The following is an 18,821-nucleotide window of genomic DNA, read 5'->3' as shown; positions in this document are numbered from 1 at the left end:
AATCCAAGGGTGTTGAAGAGACAGTAATATTACAGTGTTTTGTTCTGTTTTTTTTTAAATGAAAGGCACTGTTGGCATTTCAAAGGGTCAGGGAATAAGGTTAGATCCTGCATTTAGGTGGAATACCTGTGTGATTTGTCTTGAGGTCACCTTGTCTTTCAAACCTTTTCATCTGGTTACCCTTCGTGATTGAAACTCTAAGATGTCTCACATCTTTGGGTAAAATCACTAAAATGAAAATGTAGTCTGGGAGAAGTTGCTATGTCTACACTCATTTTGCAAATTCCGATTTATAAGGCGCGTCTATATGTGCCTCTCCTGGGAACTACATCTACATTTAACTTTATGGAATAAGCAACTAAGCTTTGTATAGGCAAGGATGACTGACAGCACAGGCTATACTCCAGTACTTGTAACATTGTTATTGATTTTGTTCATTTAGTCAACCAATAGTATTAATTCATCAATAAATACTTTCTGTAAAAGTGGAAGATCTAAATACCAACCCGAGAGTATAATTTTTATTTTTTACGCTAAACATCAACTCTTACAACTTTTATTGGTCACTGCTTCTTTTGATTTCTCTGTTAAAATAGTTACTCACCAAGAGCCTCAGATTTCAGAATAAGAAACCTTCTGAGACATTTATACAAAAGGGTATCACAATTTAGAATTCATCAAAATCTATTAGCAGGTCTCATAAGCAACTTAGTAACTAGTTGGTCCTTTTAGCTGTCATAGTTATAATTCTTCTAAGAACACATTCTATCAAGTCTTCTGAGTTCTTATACCTACTCTTCCTTATGGTAAGCAGAGAACAGAGGAAGAAATGAAGTATTGCCACCATAACATGCTCACAGCCACAAAACAAATATATTAACTTACAGTTGGAGATGATCCTCCACTTCTCATGTTTTTCCTGCCTGGATCCCTAACCACGGAATTTAGGATCAGTATGTGAACATATTAAGTATACTTCCCAATCCATCATTATTTATTTCTGACATCTTCTACTCATTCCCCAAATTCTTTTAGATGTTAAAAATGGTCAGTGCTCTCGTTTGGGTTTGATGAGACCTAATAAACAACGCTGCTTCTTCCATCTAAGTCCAAACCGAGAGAGAGAGAGAGAGAGAGGCACAGAGAGGCACAGAGACAGAGACAGACAGACAGAGACAGAGAAATCAGACAGACAGACAGAGAGATGATGATCAAAGAATCAGATTTGTTTGCCGATACCAGGTGGACAGCAGCCACATGTGTTTGCTGATGCTGAATTAGAGAGATTAAGAAACAGTCAGTGGTAGCGTGGGACAAATCCTTTTTCTTTTAGATAGGGCTTACTCTAGATTATCTGGCTGAAGGAAAGAGGGGCAAAGAAGGTCTGAACTGGGCATGCTAGTTCCTTCTCAAAGACTCACCAGTCAAGTGAGTTACTCTAGGAGGACGATCTAGCAGGAGATAGAGAGTTACCAGGGATGCTACTCTAGGAAGTTCTCCACACTTTTACTGGAATGAGGACACGATCTCTAGTAATGAAATTTTATCAGTTAGCAATTTGTATTTATAAGAAAATGAAAACTGACTCAGTAGCTTAAGCCCGTAGAAGGGAGAAATTTAAAAAATGAATTCTGGTTAGATGCCTCATGGAACTGGAGAGGACAAGCGCTCAGGTATTGGGATGTGCAGAAACCAGGGCAACTCAGAGAATGTTGGTAGGGGGAGTACACATGCAGTCTCTTTAGGTCTGGCATGGCCATCCAAATGATTCAGCTATGACTTCCTTTACCTCTGCATTTCTATTCAAAATTCAAATTCTTGAGGGTTTGAGTCTCAGTGGCTTAGGTAGGTTTATTATAGTTTCTGTGAAGGTGGTTGCATATAGCCACTTTATATCAACCTTCACAATGGCTTAGAGCCTGGAGTTTAATTATTACTCCACAAAGGCATTCTGAAGTGAAGCTGCTGACGATTTAAAGAAAAATTCTGTTGTTTTTAAGTGGCAATATGTATCATCCCATATAGGTTTATTAATAACAAGGAACTGAAGAAGCATATGGAAAGCCAGAGGCCGATAGAGGCTAATGTCTGGCTGATGGTGGTGGGAGTACCTTAGATGTTGATGTCTTTGGTGGGGTTCCCACATAGCCTGCAGAAGAAGGAATGCACAAAGGATGGGAAGTAACCAGGAAAGAAGAAGGAACAATTTACCACACTTTTGCTATTTTTAGGGACTGTGTAATTGCTTTGTCTTTCATTATTTTGTTAATGGTGGGCCATATGTGATATGATATTTTCTCACATATGTTTTCTGAGGCTGTCCTGTCTTAGATTATTCAGGCTGTCCTGTCTTAGACATTTTTCTCAGGTTGAGTGTCTCACATTAAATTCATTATGACACATTTCTTTGGGTTTCCATGAAAGTAAAGCCTGACACAGGGACTTGGGTGCAGGCATTTTATCTGGGGGATGATCCCAGGAAGCAGACGTGAAGGAGTGAACAGAGTGAAAACCAGGATAAGGATGTAGTATTTAGGGCATTGCTGTAGGCAATAGGGGCTTGATTCTGCTGAGACTTGATGAGACATGTACAGAATGCCTCTGAAACTTGTCTGCCTGAAGGGTTAGAGACTGGGACATCCATCCACTGGCCCTTGCACCTCACTGGTAAGGATTTCCCTGAGAGTGTTAACTCCCCTGTGCTTGTGGACAAGACTGTGCCTGTGCGTGGGCTGAATAGGTACCTGCAGTGTCAGAAAAGACCCTGAGCAGAAAGCAGAAAGACATGCAGATTACATTTGAAATGGAGAGCAGTGAGATGGTTTAGTCTGAGCCTTCATGTACTGTCCACTGCAGCTGTCCTAGAATCAGAGGGGACTGTGATGCAGGGTACTTAAATAGTCTGCTAAAATGCTCACTCTGGTTCATTCTTCAGTCCATTTGTCCATCTGTCTATTCATCCATCTACTCAACCAAATGCACTTAATTGGCACCCATTCTATCCCAGGTCGTGTGCTAAACCCTAGAGACACAATGGGAAGGCAAGATATCATCCTCATCTTTAAGCAGCTTATATTTTATTGAGGAAACAAGAGTTCATGAAAACTAGCAGGAGTCAATAAAAGATTCCATAAGAACAAATAGCATGGACACTTAGTCTTGGAAGGGTCAGAGAAGATGCTTCTTAATGGAAGAAGCAAAATTTAAGGTGGTTTGGAAAGCCTGGAGTGTAGCCAATTATACCTTACTATGATTGGTGTTGTGGTACTCAATAAAAATTAGCTGAATTGGTTGCAATTCTGACAGTTTTACCTGTTAAAATTTAGTCTTTAGCAATTTCTACGAAATCTACTTGTTAGAATTAGTTCTCTGCCACAGTATGAATATTTGGCAGGGAAATTGTTGGTTGATTAAGATAACATTCCCATTCTATGGCCATCTTTTCCCAATTGACACTTTATTTTTGGCTCTACACACACCTTTGCTGAAAAAAAAATAATGTGAATATGACCTGAGTGTTGCTAATTGTTGAACTTTTAGGCAGCTTTGCAGTAAGCAAATGCCAAAGAGAAAACCCTTTAAGGAGGCAGGGATTAATTATGAGTTGCAAACTGTTTGCCATTAACAAGGTTCAATGTGTTTCTTGCTTTGTGAGTGGATTTCCTAGGGTTGCCGGGGTTGGAGTTCAAACATGAAGCAGTTTTGGCTGCTGATATCATGTTCCAGAATGCCCAGGTGTGCTCTCCCACAGCACAGTCTCAAATGAAGCCTGTTTAGCATCACTTGCTGCTGAGAGCAGTTTAAGCTTGCAACTGAGGTGTCACTTTCTGCCTACTGTGGGAAATTCTTCCCAAATGGTCCTTGGCTGGCATCTTGCCCCAGCTAAAATTGATGTAGTATAGTCCTTTGAATCTGGGCATGGGGCCACCACAGCAGGAGCATAACTCTCATGCGGCAGAGAAAGATGGACATGAGGGGGCTGTAAAACATTATCTCTAGAGTTGCTTGCAAACTCTAAAATGGCAGCATCATACTAAGGAATGGATGTTCGTGCTAATGTTCTTCCCTCTTGCCTTCATATGGAGAGAAGATTCCCTGGATATATGTGGAGACATTCATTCATTACTTAATTCATCTTTTCAAAAATATTTATTAAGTTCCCACAATGTGCTAGGCACTGCCGGGAGTTAGTATGTGGTAGTGAAGGTCCCTGTTTCATGCAGATTACATTCTCATGGTGGTTGGGGCAGGGGAGACATAAAAGAAACAGTCAAATAAATAAGCAAGAACATGATCATATGATACGTGCTCTCTAGAGGAGTAAAGTAGGGTGATACGATAGGGAGTTCTTTGGTGGATTTTCTGAAGGCTGGCAGGTGTGGAAAGTTGGATCCAACTAGTGGAGTTACAGAAGAGTTGGGGGGTGAAAGCCTCAGTGATGATAGATGACCTGCATTGGTGACAGTGATGTGACTATGATGAGGGAATCATCTCCTGGGAGAACATGAGTAATCAACTTAATCTGGATGGGGTGATCAACAGGGTATGAAGGGAAATGAGGATAAGTGAAAGGTATTTTAGGATTGGGAGCACAAGCCTCTGAGTGACGCCGCAGTCCTGTGGTGTTACAAGCTGAGTCTCAATTACTGGTAAGAGGCCAGGGTGAACCTCTTCCCATAAGAGATGCAGTATTGTGTGGCTGGGACACAAGGTTAAAATGCTGACTTTCACTGGGGCAACTGGATGACAGAACTGAGAGACTTTCCAATTTTCAGGTGTATGAATTCCCTTCACATATTCTGTCATCATCCTGACCCTAAGGGATCTATTCTCATAGCACTTGCTGCATCTATGGCTTTATCCCTGAGGAAGGATTCATGAGCCAAGAGATGCATGAGTTTTCCACTCTATATATACACCTGCTACGAACTGCAGACTGGGACAGCCAATTTTCTGCCTTTATTCATGGCCAAGGAGAAAGCAAAATGTGCATATTGTTATTTTCAAAAAATACGTTATTAATATTTTAAATCTTCCTTTTGCATATTTCTGCCCAAATTTATCGCTTTAGAGAGACCATTTCTTACCATCTTGTCTAAAATAAATACCTAATTCCCTTGTACCCATTTAATATCTTTTCTCAATTATTTACTTTTGGTTTATTCAGGATTACTCTTTACATTTTACACTGACTTTTTGAGTTGGATGCTTAACTCATTATTTTTCAGTTTTCCTCTGATACATGAATTTAAGGTTGTGAATTATTCTCAAGTATGATAACAGCTATATCCCATTAGTTCTGATACATAGTTTTTACTTTTTTTGAATTACTGTTCAATTCTAATTTTTTTTCAAATTTTCATGATGATTTAATTTTTGAACTACAGATTATTTAACATTTTTTATTCTTTTCCATTACAGTTTATTACAAGATATTGAATATAGTTCCCTATGCTATACAGTAGGACCTTGTTGTTTATCTATTTATATATAGTAGTTTATATCTGCTAATCTCAAACTCCTAATTTATCCCTCCCATCCCCCTTTCCCTTTTGGTAACCGTAAGTTTGTTTTCTATGTCTGTAAGTCTCTGTTTTGTAAATAAGTTCATTTGTATCATATTTTAGATTCTACTTGTAAGTAATATCATATGATATTTGTCTTTCTCTGTCTGACTTACTCCACTTATAATCTCTAGGTCCATCCATGTTGCTACAAATGGCATTATTTCATTCTTTTTTATGGCTGAGTAATATTCCATTGTATATATGTACCACATCTTCTTTATCCATTCATCTGTCAATGGATATTTGAGTTGCTTCCATGACTTGGCTATTGTAAATAGTGCTGCTATGAACATTGTGGTACATGTATCTTTTCAAATTAGAGTTTTCTCCAGATATATGCTGAGGAGTAGGGTTGCAGGATCATATGGTAACTCTCTTTTTAGTTTTTTAAGGAACCTCCATATTATTCTCCACAGTAGCTGTACCAATTTACATTCCTACCAACAGTGTAGGAGGGTTCCCTTTTCTCCATACTCTCTCCAGCATTTGTTATTTGTAGACTTTTTGATCATGGCCATTCTGACCAGTGTGAGGTGATACCTCATTATAGTTTTAACTTGCATTTCTCTAATAATTAGCGACATTGAGCATCCTTTCATGTGCCTGTTGGCCATTTGGATGTCTTCTTCAGAGAAAAGCTTACTTAGGTTTTCTGCCCATTTTTCGATTGGGTTTTTTTTTTTTTTTTTTTTTTGCTATTGAGTCATATGAGCTATTTGTATATTTTGGAAATTAAGCCCTTGTTGGCCACATTGTTTGTATAACATTTTTTTAAGAGTTTCAAATGTATGGAATTTTGGGTTTACTTTGTTGCTGATTTCTAGTTTTATTGCATTATGGTATAGTTAAAAAGAATATATATTCTCAAATAGCATTGGATTTCATGTATATATTTATTAGGTTGCTCTTGTTAATTGTCATATTCAAATCTTCTATATTCTTAATAATTTTTATTCACTTGACTTCTAAGTGCCTGAGAGGTGTATCAAATTCTCTCATTATGATTATGTATCCTTTCATATCTCTTGAAAACTTTTCCCTCATATTTTTGTTTATGTATTTTCAAGCTATGTTATTAAGTGCTTATAGTTTTAAGATTATTATAATTCCAGTGAATTTATCATTATAAAATGTTCCCTCTTTTCCCTATAATTTTTTTAACCTTAAAATCACCTTTTTCTGATGTTAAAAATGCAATCCCACTTTTAGAAATTCTTTTCTTAGAACATCTTTCTTCATAATTTTAGTTTCTATTTTGGGGGATCATTGAGGTTAGGTATTTCTCTTGTTACTATATGCATCTTGATTTTTAATAAGCTCATATAATATTTTCAATTTAAATGAAAAATTTATTGTGGTTACTTGGATTTTTCTGCCATCATGAATTGTACTTTTTAGTTATCTCACCTTTTTCTTGCTTTGATTTTTCTTCTTTTATACTTTTATTAGATTAATAAAGTTTTCTTAACTCCTCTCTTCTGCATTTGCAATAATGCACTCTATTTGCAATTTTTAAAAGTTTGTCCCCACATTTTAAACGTTCATTCTTTAAAAATATAAATCTAATCAAACTCTCTGGCAAACTCTTTGCCTTCATACAATAAATGGACTGTTTAATGTCCTAATGTTGATTACACACTCCTATATTCAACGCTAATGTTGCTTGACTATTTTAGTTCTATTTTTGTTTAAGTTTGGATTCTCTAAGAAACAGAAGCCAATGCAGGATTACATATGCAAGAAATTTTTTGAAAGACATTAAAGATAGAGAGGGAAGGAGCAGGAATAGACAGGGAGAGCCTGCAGACCATCATGCATGGCTGACAACTGTGAAAGGAGAGATGGAAAGGAGGATTTGGTAAGTAGAACCTTAGACTGCAGTGTAGTTCTGGAGAGGTTTATGTCAGGGTGATGGGAAGTTTCTGGAAAAAAAAAAGGACATGAAAAAAAAACAAAAAAATACCCATCAGAAGAATATCATGTTGAGCAGGAATGCTTGGCTCTAGGACCCCTGAGACTAGACCTCAAAGTGAACAAAGTGGTGAATCCAAAGTTTCAGTAGCTGGGGCTATTGGTCAACTATGCTATCTTCAACAGAATATGTTAAAGAGAGATCTAAATGGCATACCTCTGTGGCCTCCACAGCCTTGGACAAATGTTCCCAGATTCATTTTCTACTTTGCTAATTCTCTCTTCAGTTCTATTTGATCTGCTGTTTAACCTAACCACTGAATTTTTACTTTCAACTGATAAAAATTTTCACTTTTAAGGGTTCTATTTGTTTTTTCTCAATCTGTCTAGTTTTCTTTTTTCTTTTTAGTGTCTTACTCTTTTCCTATAGTTTCTATACCTTTTTATCTCTTATATTATTTTATTTATGCTTACTTTGTAATCTATTCTGCCTGCCTCTCACTCATCCTGGTTAGTTCCCTGATATGTGTCCTAACTTATGAGTTCATCTTCTGCTGGTTTTGTTCTTTTCTGAGGGAATATAGGGCAGACTGATTTGCTGCTGCCTGGTTTTAGAGATATTTTGGGCCCATGTTATACTTACCTTAATTATCAGCTTGGGAATTCTTATTCCACCCAAGTAGAGCTCCAAACACATGTGTGGTACAATCTTGGCTATTTGGTTTCTTATGGGATACTTCTTTTTCCTACTCATGGCAGAGCCATGACAGAACAAGCTTCTTTATAGTTTTCATTGGCAGATGGGTTGAGTTTTTCCACCCTTTCTTCTACTGAGGATGCATCTCTTTTCATGTCCCATATTTATGCAGAGTCTCAGCTCCAATTTATGTTTCACATGGGCCTAAATTCTATTTTCCTGCCCCTGTGTGAATTACAACCAAAGATTCTGTATAGTAGTTTGTATCTGTTAATCACATACCCCTAATTTGTCCCTCCTGTCCCCCTCTTTGGTAACCATAAGTTTGTTTTCTATGTCCGTGAGTCTGTTTTTGCTTTGTATATAGATTCATTTGTATTATTTTTTGTATTCCATGTAAAATAGATAAGCAACAAGGATTTACCGTATAGCACAGGGAATTATACCCAGTATATTATAATAACCTATAATGGAATATAATCAGAAAAAAAAATCACTATTTTGTACACCTGAAACTAACACAATATTGTAAATCAACTATACTTAAATTAAAAAAAAAAAGCTTCTGGCCATCAAGTCCTATTTCCAGGTCCAGTTACTTCCTGTACTGCATTCCATGTCAGCTTGCACTTTTACTATTCTGATTTTCAGTTTAGCCTTTGTTTCTTGCATTTTGGGATATCTCTTACTTTCATATAAACTCATACATAAATTTTTTAAGTTGTTTTTTTTTTTTGTATGACTTTTCTGAGTCTTTGTAGCATGATGATTTTTATGCTCATTCCTTTGGGTTGTTATCTCAGATACCGTCTTTTTAACCTGCCTTATTTTCTTATTAGTACTTATTATTCTGTCACAGAAGCAGATGCTGCGATGAGGTTTGGGGTTCAAGTTGTTTATTAGGAATTAACCTGTGAAGAAAGTGAGGAGCAGGATTGGGCACAGGGAGAAGTCAGACTGCAACGTGGCCTGCTAGAGCCTCAGCCAGCCTCATGTAGAGCCTGTCAGAGTGGCCCATGTTGAGCCCAAAGGCTGAACCTCTCTATCCCCACTTCCCCACTTAGTCGCAGATGCAAACTTCCTTGGGAAGAGTATGGCTTTGAGAAAGGTGGCTTTCTACAGCTCAAGTGGATCCTCAAATAGTTGGCAGCTGGGGCTGCCTGCTGACTGTAGTGCTGTAGCTGGACAGAAAGTCCTTCCTTGAGGGAGATTGGGACAGCACAGCTCTGCGTCTACCACACACTCTCTGAATTCATACTGTTCAGTCATTTCTCTACTGATTTTTTTTCTACTCCAAAAAATAAAAGCTCTGTGGACGAAACTGAGACTGGCCTGGTGGAAATCAAAAGCCAGTGTTTGTGAGCAGGGGGAAATTAGTTGGGCTTAGTCAAGTAGGCCTAGACTTTGATGGGTCTTGGAGTAGAAGGAGAGTTTACATTGATTATCTGACGCAACAGTTTTCTCTTGCTGTCATAATAAATGACCACACACTTTGTGACTTAAAACAGCACAAATTTACTATCTCATGGTTCTGTAGATCAGAAATCTGGTTCCTCTGTTCTGGGTCTCCCAGAGCTGAAATTAAGGTGTTGGATGGGCTGGGCTGTTAGCCAGAGACCCTGGGGGAGAATCTGTTCCCATGCTCATTCAGGCTGATGGCAGAATTCAGTTTCTTGTGGTCATAGTGCTGAGGACACATCCTTGCTCGCTGTCAGCTGGAATCCTCTCTTAGCTCCTTCAGGCCACTTACATTCCTTGTTATCCTTCCCTTCATCTTTGAACCAGCAATGATGAGTTGCGTCCTCGTGTTTTGAATCTCTCTGACTTTCCCTTCTGCTACATAACTTCTGCTTCCAGCCTAAGAAATTTCTGTTTTTAAGGGCTTATGTAATTAAATTGGGCTTACCAGGATAATCTCCTTATTTTAAGACCAGTAGCCTTAATTATGTATGCAAAGTATCATTTCTCATATAATATGACATGTCAGGGATATCTGATACGGACAGCTTTGGGAGACACTGTACTGCCTACCACTGCTGGGGAGCAGAGGTTTCAGGAAAGGGTCCTGACATGATAAAAGCGGCATTTTAGGAAGATTTCTCAGCAGTCAGGTAGGGGATGGATAGGGCCAGGGAGACAGTGAAGGAGGATGCTAATCTAACAGAAAATAAAACTATAAGGTTCTAGATGAGGGCAATGATAATAAGAACAGGAAAGATGTGAACGTCAATTAAAGAGTTTAGGAGTATCTGATCAGATTTGCTGGCAGATTTATGGGGTACAGGAGAGGGTAGTGGGTTACATGAGATATTGTGTTTGAAAGGTGATGAGTTCATTGTGAGCAGGTTGGGTTTAGTGTTCTCACCCTAGTGTAAAGCTGCATAATTGGGGCCATCAAAGACTTACCACAGCTTACTGTCTCTGACACAGAGGCAGGATTACATGGAGCAGGACTCTAGAGTATACATCTGTTTTCACTTCTGGTACTAAAAAGACTCATTCTAGGGCTTCCCTGGTGGCGCAGTGGTTGAGAGTCCGCCTGCCGATGCAGGGGACACGGGTTCGTGCCCCAGTCCGGGAAGATCCCACATGCCGCGGAGCGGCTAGGCCCGTGAGCCGTGGCCGCTGAGCCTGTGCGTCCGGAGCCTGTGCTCCGCAATGGGAGAGGCCACAGCAGTGAGAAGCCTGCGTACCGCAAAAAAACCAAAAAACAAACAAAACACTCATTCTAGAAACTCTGTGGGACAAGCAATAAGATAGGGTTATTACCTACCCAGATATGTTGTAATGTAAGTGCAGATCATCCAAAATAAATTTTTAAGTTCTAAATTATGTACCTTTGACAAAAGCATCCATCTAGAATTCTAGGTGATATATGTATCTTCTACAGTGTGTTTTACTCAGGCTGATATTAAAATAGGTTTGTATTATCTCAGTATGAGTCAATTGGGGACTGGGGAATTTCCTTCAGAAACATGTTGAAGGGAAATCAGCTTAAATATCAGTTTTGCAGAAGAATAACATACATGGAGATGATTAAGAAATCACTATATTTTTATTCCTATTGTGCAGACGGTAGAAACAAAGACGAGTCATTGATGGGCTTAAGGTGAGTCTGTCTGGGTATTACCTCAGTCGTCACCTGCTTTCACCAATGAATTCCTGGCAAAGCTGGAAAAAACACACAGGAGAAGAGATATCCCCAAACCAAAAGCTCATGTTTCTTTGTTTTCAGTATTGAATTCTCCAGAGTATCTGGAGTGAGCTGGTCCAGCAATTCTTCTTTTCACACCTGTAGACCTTAACCTTTAGGTCACTCAAGTTCATAGTGGAGAATAGAAAGAAATATTTTGGAGTAGAGAATGAATACTTGGGGGGGTATTTGGGGGGAAATATTTGGGGGGAAATGGGTCAACCAGCGTGTCTAACTGTATGTAAATGGTGTACTTTTCAATATTTGGTGCATTTGCTCTGTTTTCATTCACTGTGCTTCTTTTTCTCATCAACAAATGCTAATTTTAATCCTATGGATAGCTAAAGGCAGCATTAATTTCCATTCGGGCATACAAGACAGGTTTTATGGTTCCTAAAATGGTACCACCAAGCAGCCTTGTGTGTATAGACTGAGACTGCAAGAGCTTGGGAAAGTAGGAGGAAAAGGAGAAGGGGCAGTGACGCCTGTACCAGTGGAAAAGTCTCAGAAATGGCAGCAGATAGGGAAGCGTTGATTGGCAAAGGCTGGGGTCTAGGTGGCTATCTAGAGAGCCCCCATCCTTCTGATCCACATATGCATAATGTTGGAGTCGTTGTGTATACGTGTGCCTTTCTTGGGAACTTTCATCAAAATTCTAATGGGTAAGGACCCGTGGGGTCCAGAAAGAGAGTTTAGAGAAGCAAAATAAATGGAAAACCAGGTAGATACTATCTGAAAACAGTTCCTAAAGCAGTCACTAGTAGGATGAGGCCAAGGGATGAAAACGAAGAACTTTTTAAAAGCATCTACCCTTTTCTGAGAGCATCAAAATAAAGAGACAGTAAGGCTTCAGGGCAGTGAAGGGAAGGAATGTTACATATTGAACATCAGGGGAGCAAAAGGCTTTAGAAGATTATGAGCCTTATTTGCATATTTTCTGGAAATGTGTCAAGAAGAGTGAGTGCATCTCTATATGCAAAACTTCAACCAAAATAGATCATCTGAGTGAAGGAAATAATAAGGGAGCTGGCTTGCCTATTGACATTTATTTAACTCTTTTAGAGGAAAGAATATGTTGGCAAGAGCTTTTGGGAAAAAAATGTATCTGCTTTCCAACCACAAGAAAAGGCAACTGATTCAAAGCCAAGGAGTATTCTTGGATTGAACTTTAGTAGTGCCTTAATTTAGACAGCTGGAGAAATGCTTTTTTCAAGTATAAAATTAAACTTTCCAAAGGAAAGTTTTCGTTTTGGTTTTAAATCTGGACTTTACTGTAAATTTGTCCTTCTATGAATTTGCCAAAATAACCACCACTTTTCAGTGATGGTGAATATATTGCATTTATGAGAGGACTTAATGTGAGTAAGGGCTGAGCTGCCCCTATATACTTAGTAAATAATGGTACTTCCTTAGCAAGTAGTGAGGGGACTTTTGACAAAGCTATAAATGACAGTGCCCTAGATCTATATAAATCATCAGGGATAGAGCTCAAAAACTTAATGTTGAGTGAAAAAGCAAGTGACAGATATGTACAGTGTGTTATTTCTGGATACATATATAAGCAAGAAAAAAATTTTTTTAATTATGTATATTGTGCTACTGGTTGCCTGGTGTGGGAGAGTTGCCTCTGGGGCAGAGAATAAAGAGGAGAAGTGAGAAAGGAGTCTGATGGTTGTCAAAGAGAACTTTAGTCCTTTCTTTCCCTCCCTCCTTTCCTCCATCCCTTCTTTCCCTAAAAGAATGCAAGTGTGAATTGCTTGTGCAGTTTTATTTAAAATTATCTACACAGAAAAAATATTGGAGCAATTCAATATTGAAAGTTAATAATTTTGTAAATGGATGGTAGGAATATGTGGTTTTTTTTCCTGTGTTGTAGGGGAAAAAAAAAGAGCATTTACTGAAGATATCTATATTATTTCAATGTATTAAAATGCCAGTATTAACACTGATCTTCTTTTTCCCTATCGGGCATTCCTTAGCAGCAACCAGGAGAAGAAAAGAATGAGAAAAAGAATCCAATTCCTATTTCATATTCCATAATCAGGACAAGAATAAGAAGATGGAAACACTTAAGGCAGAGGATTGAAGGTGAGTGAAAACATATGAGGGACAAATTGTGGAGGAGATGGAGTAGACAAGAATATAAACAGAGTATTGTGGCACAGCCCAAAAAATATATACATATATATATTACAAAGCAAGTCAATTACATTATAGAGTCAGTCATGCCAGTTGGTCAATATCTTGTGAAACAAATAATGTGAAACATGTGAATTTTAAAATTTTTAATTTGAGCCATAAGTGTCATAAAAATCCATTAGGCTAAAGTGTGGAGAAAATGAGTCTGTGACATTGAGTGGGCCTGAAGCGTTCTTCTGTATGTCTGTGTTTTCTGTTAAATGAGGGGCCTGAGAAGACACTTGTCCTAAGGGAGTGTGGGAACATGACCCGCCCACAGAGGCTTTGATCTGTGAACATAGAAGTCAGCATTGCAGGGACAGATACTCCCTTCTAGTTAAAAGGCAGCTTTTGTCTGGAAAGTTCCCCTCTAGCAATACATAGACCAAAGCAAAAATACTAATAGGATGGTGTGGGCATGAGGACATGGCCTCTGTCTGATTGTTGATCTGCAGTCTCACAGTGTCCTAGGTCTTATAAGTGAAGATGTGTAAGTAAAGCCACATAAGTGGAAAGTCAGGGTGGCAGGAAATGCATACATGTTGCGTCACATTTTATTCTTTGGATTTGCATTTCCACGCTCTTCCTCTCTGCCAGAATTGTTCCCATCTAATATCCATGCTTCAAATGAAATAAATGGGTTCACATTTGTAAATTATCTTGGAGGCCCCTCTTACCCATTTTCCTCTTTCCTTAACTGGCCATTTACTTTCAGTAATTTATGTTGGCTATAGAAATGGGGGAGTTTGGGATGCGTAAAGACATACCCCAAAGAAAGGGGAAGAACTAACAGATTCTAGTGAGAAAATTATCTTTGGTGCTTCAGTGCTTCTTGCTGAGTACATCAGCCTCAGGTGGGTTTTGCTCTGGTGACCTTGAGTCCCGTCCCTCCTTTGCTGTAAAAGCTGAACAGATATTTTGCTGAATAGAGCAGAAATAGAGCTCCTCATGTTGAGGAGTACACCAAGCTGAATAAATCATGCCTTCAGAACCGGGCCTGATTTTTTTTTTCAGTGGAATTTTGTGATCCCCTAATGGAAAGGTTTTATAAAATAAGGGTATATATGACTTCCTGAAAACAATTAGAGGCTCTGTAATACAGGCACATCTAATAAAAGTTATGAATCCTTTGGCAAAAACAAATATGAGGTTTTATTGATAAGCTGACGGTTACACAGAAACACTAGGGCATATTGACTTTAATAATACATTAAGTGGTTTAATTAAATCATTAATTCCACCCTCAGTTCCATTTTTCAAAAGACAGTCAATGTAAAAATAAAACGGTTTCTTTTTTTAGCTGCTTCTCTTTCCTCTATAATTCATTAGGATGAGTCTATAGATTGACTTATTGCTACTCTGCCGTAAAGCACTTGCCGCCATTTCAAGAATATAGTACTTTAAGCAGGATACAAGGAAGTATTGATCTTAAGGTGACATCTTCCTTCACTTTTCCTAAAAGGGTTTTTTTTTAGAAAAATCTATAATATGTGTATGACTACAGAGATTTAAGTCACAACATTATTATACTACTACTAAAATAATTGTTAGCTTGTTTCTCTGGTCTGTGGGGAAAACTTATAAAAGGTATGTGAGCAATTTTAAATTCATGAAATGGTAATCATCATACATTTTCTTTCTAAATTAATTTTTATTTATGAAAGTAATATATGGAAATAGTTTTTAAAATCAGTAATATCAGAAAATATATAAAAGAAATTAATAATCTTTCGTCTCACCCTCCCGATACTGTAATCATACTCCCCAGAGACAGTATATATCTCTGTATTTAAAAATAATATTACTGGGCTTCCCTGGTGGTGCAGTGGTTGAGAGTCTGCCTGCCGATGCAGGGGACACGGGTTCGTGCCCCGGTCCGGGAAGATCCCACATGCCGCGGAGTGGCTGGGCCCGTGAGCCGTGGCCGCTGGGCCTGCGCGTCCGGAGCCTGTGCTCCGCAACGGGATAGGCCACAACAGTGAGAGGCCTGCGTACCACAAAAAAAAAAAAAAATAATAATAATAATAATATTACTAAGCCATAAAAAGAAACAAAATTGAGTTATTTGTGTAGTGAGGTGGATGGACCTAGAGTCTGTCATACAGAGTCAAGTAAGTCAGAAAGAGAAAAAAAAATACCGTATGCTAACACATACATATGGAATCTTAAAAAAAAAAAAAGGTTCTGAAGAATCTAGGGGCAGGACGGGAATAAAGATGCAGACTTGAGGACACGGGGAGGGGGAAGGGTATGCTGAGAGGAAGTGAGAGAGCAGCATGGAAATATATACACTACCAAATGTGAAATAGATAGCTATTGGGAGGCAGCCACATAGCACAGGGAGAACAGCTCGGGGCTTTGTGACCACCTAGAGGGGTGGGATAGGGAGAGTGAGAGGGAGACGCAAGAGGGAGGAGATATGGGGATATATGTACATGTATAGCTGATTCACTTTGTTATGCAGCAGAAACTAACACACCATTGTAAAGCAATTATACTCCAATAAAGATGTTTAAAAAAAATAAATAAAAAATAAAAATAATATGCTGTCTTAGCCTAGATTCTCTAAAAACAGATTAACTAAGGGGTTAATGTTTTGATAGTTTGGGTGGTATAAGCCCAGGTAGATGAAGGTAAGAAAAAAGGGAAGTGAGGCAAGGAAAGCTACAAAGCAGTGCCATGTAATACATTACATGATGGGTACTTAGCAGGCATGTCAACTCAGCATATGGATTTGTCCCCATGGGTTGTGATGAGTAACCCCATCCCCAAATACTGCGTGGATGGAAATTCATCTGCTTGGCTTGCTCTGATCTCCCTTTTCCCCTTGGTCAGAGTCCACTCCATGGGGAGCTAACTCTTCTGTAGTTCAGGATCATGCCATCTGGCCCTTGGTGGCCTCCTAGAAGCTTCTCCCACACCCTGTGGTGTTGCATTCCATTGAAGTCCAGGAGTGGAAGGGTGACTTGGCATGGACAGTCTCAGCATGCGAGGTGTATGGGCCATCCAGGTGCTGGACTTCACCTTAACTCCAGCCAGCTGGGAAGCTTGGCAGAGGTGATAAAGAGGGGGTGGTGGCTCAGCCTGGAATACAGACCAGGCTGAGCACCTGGAATACAGCACCTTCAGAAAGGAGACAGTAGGAGCAATGTGAGTGGTTGTATAATACCTATACTATGTTTATTCCTTGATATACCAATTTTAGACATTAAATATTGACTTCTTAATATGGGCTGATGAGTATTTAACTCTCTCTTACACCCGTTTTTTCATTCCCACTCCAATATAGTTATATAATAGTTTTTGTTTCAAGGTAATAGTCAATGTTTGCATTATTGTGTTAAATTATATTATTGCTAAGCCAAGTAGTGAATATAATTATATTTTCTTTCTTATACAACTTTCATTTTCCCTAATTACCACAAGTTTTTATTTCCATTGTTTTCTAAGAACTTTTCTAATATTTTCCATTATAGCTAACTATAATCATTTTTTCTAAATCCTCACACATGTAAGACAGTCCGTCAATTCCATTTTTTTCCCCTCCTTTCATGACCCCTTTCCCAGAGCCCTGGATTCTCCTGCTTTAATCTGGACTGATTGCTTTCCAGGCCTGATGATGTGGAATTCTTATTTTCTGTGTCTCGTATTTTCCCTTTTCTTGGATAACTCCTTTGCTTGAGTCTAACACATCCAACAGTGGCCTCTTAAAATAAATTTGGTAGACACTTATAGTACTTCTCTATGATCAGTTTTCCTCTCTTCCTGGACAAATGGGAGGGTGACACTTCATTGCCTCCTTGCAGCTACATAGGTCATTATCTAGTTCTGGCCAGTGGCCTGTGAGTAGGAGTGACACATACCAGTTCGTGCAAAAGCATACTCTTTACCCATGGGAGGAGATACCATGCCTTGTATAGAGATGGTCATAAGACCAAAACTAAGCCTGGATTGCTAAATTGCCATGGAAGATGGTTGACCTGGAGAATCTCCTGTACTCACATAAATTCCAGGTATACCAATAAAGAAGCCTTTGCTGAATTAAGCAGCTGAGATTTTGGCATTGCTTGTAATCTGGCCTCTCCTGACTGATACAAAAGGGTTCATGGGAAATACATTTTTGAGCCATTCTGATCTGAAAACATTGTTATTCCACCCTCCCATTTGATTGAGTAGCTGAATATAGAATTCTAGATTATAGAAAAATTATATTCTAATCCTATCTGTTTGTATGCAACCTAGCTTTTCCCTGGAAGCTTTTAGGGTCTTCTGCTTATCCCTGGTGTTTAGAGATTTCATTATGATGTGTCTTGATGTGAGCCTTTTTTTACTTTTATTTATTGAGGGTCAATCTTGAGGTTTATGCCATTCATCTCTGATAAATTTGGCATTATATCTTTGATAGTTTTCCCTATTTTTCTTTCTATAATTCCTATTAGTTGGATGTTATATAGCCTGGAATGATATTCTTTTTCCTCACTTTTAAAAAAAATTTGGGCTTCCCTGGTGGCACAGTGGTTGAGAGTCCGCCTGCCGATGCAGGGGACACAGGTTCGTGCCCCGGTCCGGGAAGATCCCACATGCCGTGGAGCGGCTGGGCCCATGAGCCATGGCCACTGAGCCTGCACGTCCGGAGCCTGTGCTCCGCAACGGGAGAGGCCACAACAGTGAGAGGCCCGCGTACCGCAAAAAAAAAAAAAAAAATTAATTATTATTTTTAAACAGCAGGTTCTTATTAGCTATCTATTTTATACATATTAGTGTATATAGGTCAATCCCAATCTCCCAATACATCCCACCCCCTGCTTTCCCCCCTTGATGTCCATATGTTTGTTCTGTACATCTGTCTCTATTTCTGCCTTGCAAACCAGTTCATCTGTACCATGTTTCTAGATTCCATATATATGCATTAATGTATGCTATTTATTTTTCTCTTTCTGGCTTACTTCACTCTGTATGACAGTCTCTAGGTCCATCCACGTCTCTACAAATGACCCAATTTCGTTCCTTTTTATGGCTGAGTAATATTCCATTGTATATATGTACCATGTCTTCTTTATCCATTCATCTGTCAATGGGCATTTAGGTTGCTTCCATGACCTGGCTGTTGTAAATAGCTGCAATGTAAAGTGCTGCAATGAACATTGGGGTGCATGTGTCTTTTTGAATTATGGTTTTCTGTGGGTATCTGCCCAGTAGTGGGATTGCTGTGTCATACAGTAATTCTATTTTCAGTTTTTTAAGGAACCTCCATACTGTTCTCCATAGTGACTGT

At 38.8% G+C, this 18,821-nt stretch overlaps 1 long non-coding RNA gene across 1 annotated transcript in view; it reads left to right on the top strand.

Moving 5' to 3' along the window:
• The window catches only part of LOC113617146 (uncharacterized), a 110,508-nt gene that overhangs the window by 67,017 nt on the left and 24,670 nt on the right, over positions 1-18,821 (top strand). The window contains exon 3 of the long non-coding RNA XR_003431537.1: positions 13,348-13,456. This is a non-coding gene — a long non-coding RNA (uncharacterized LOC113617146). The remainder of the gene's footprint in view (positions 1-13,347; positions 13,457-18,821) is intronic.

The sequence above is a fragment of the Aethalodelphis obliquidens genome, unplaced genomic scaffold (assembly GCF_003676395.1).
Source record: "Aethalodelphis obliquidens isolate GAN/ISIS:26980383/991018 unplaced genomic scaffold, ASM367639v1 scaffold4, whole genome shotgun sequence".
Lineage (NCBI taxonomy): Eukaryota > Metazoa > Chordata > Mammalia > Artiodactyla > Delphinidae > Aethalodelphis > Aethalodelphis obliquidens.
The sequence above is the reverse complement of the archived record's forward strand: the minus strand, read 5'-3'. Positions and strand labels throughout refer to the sequence as shown.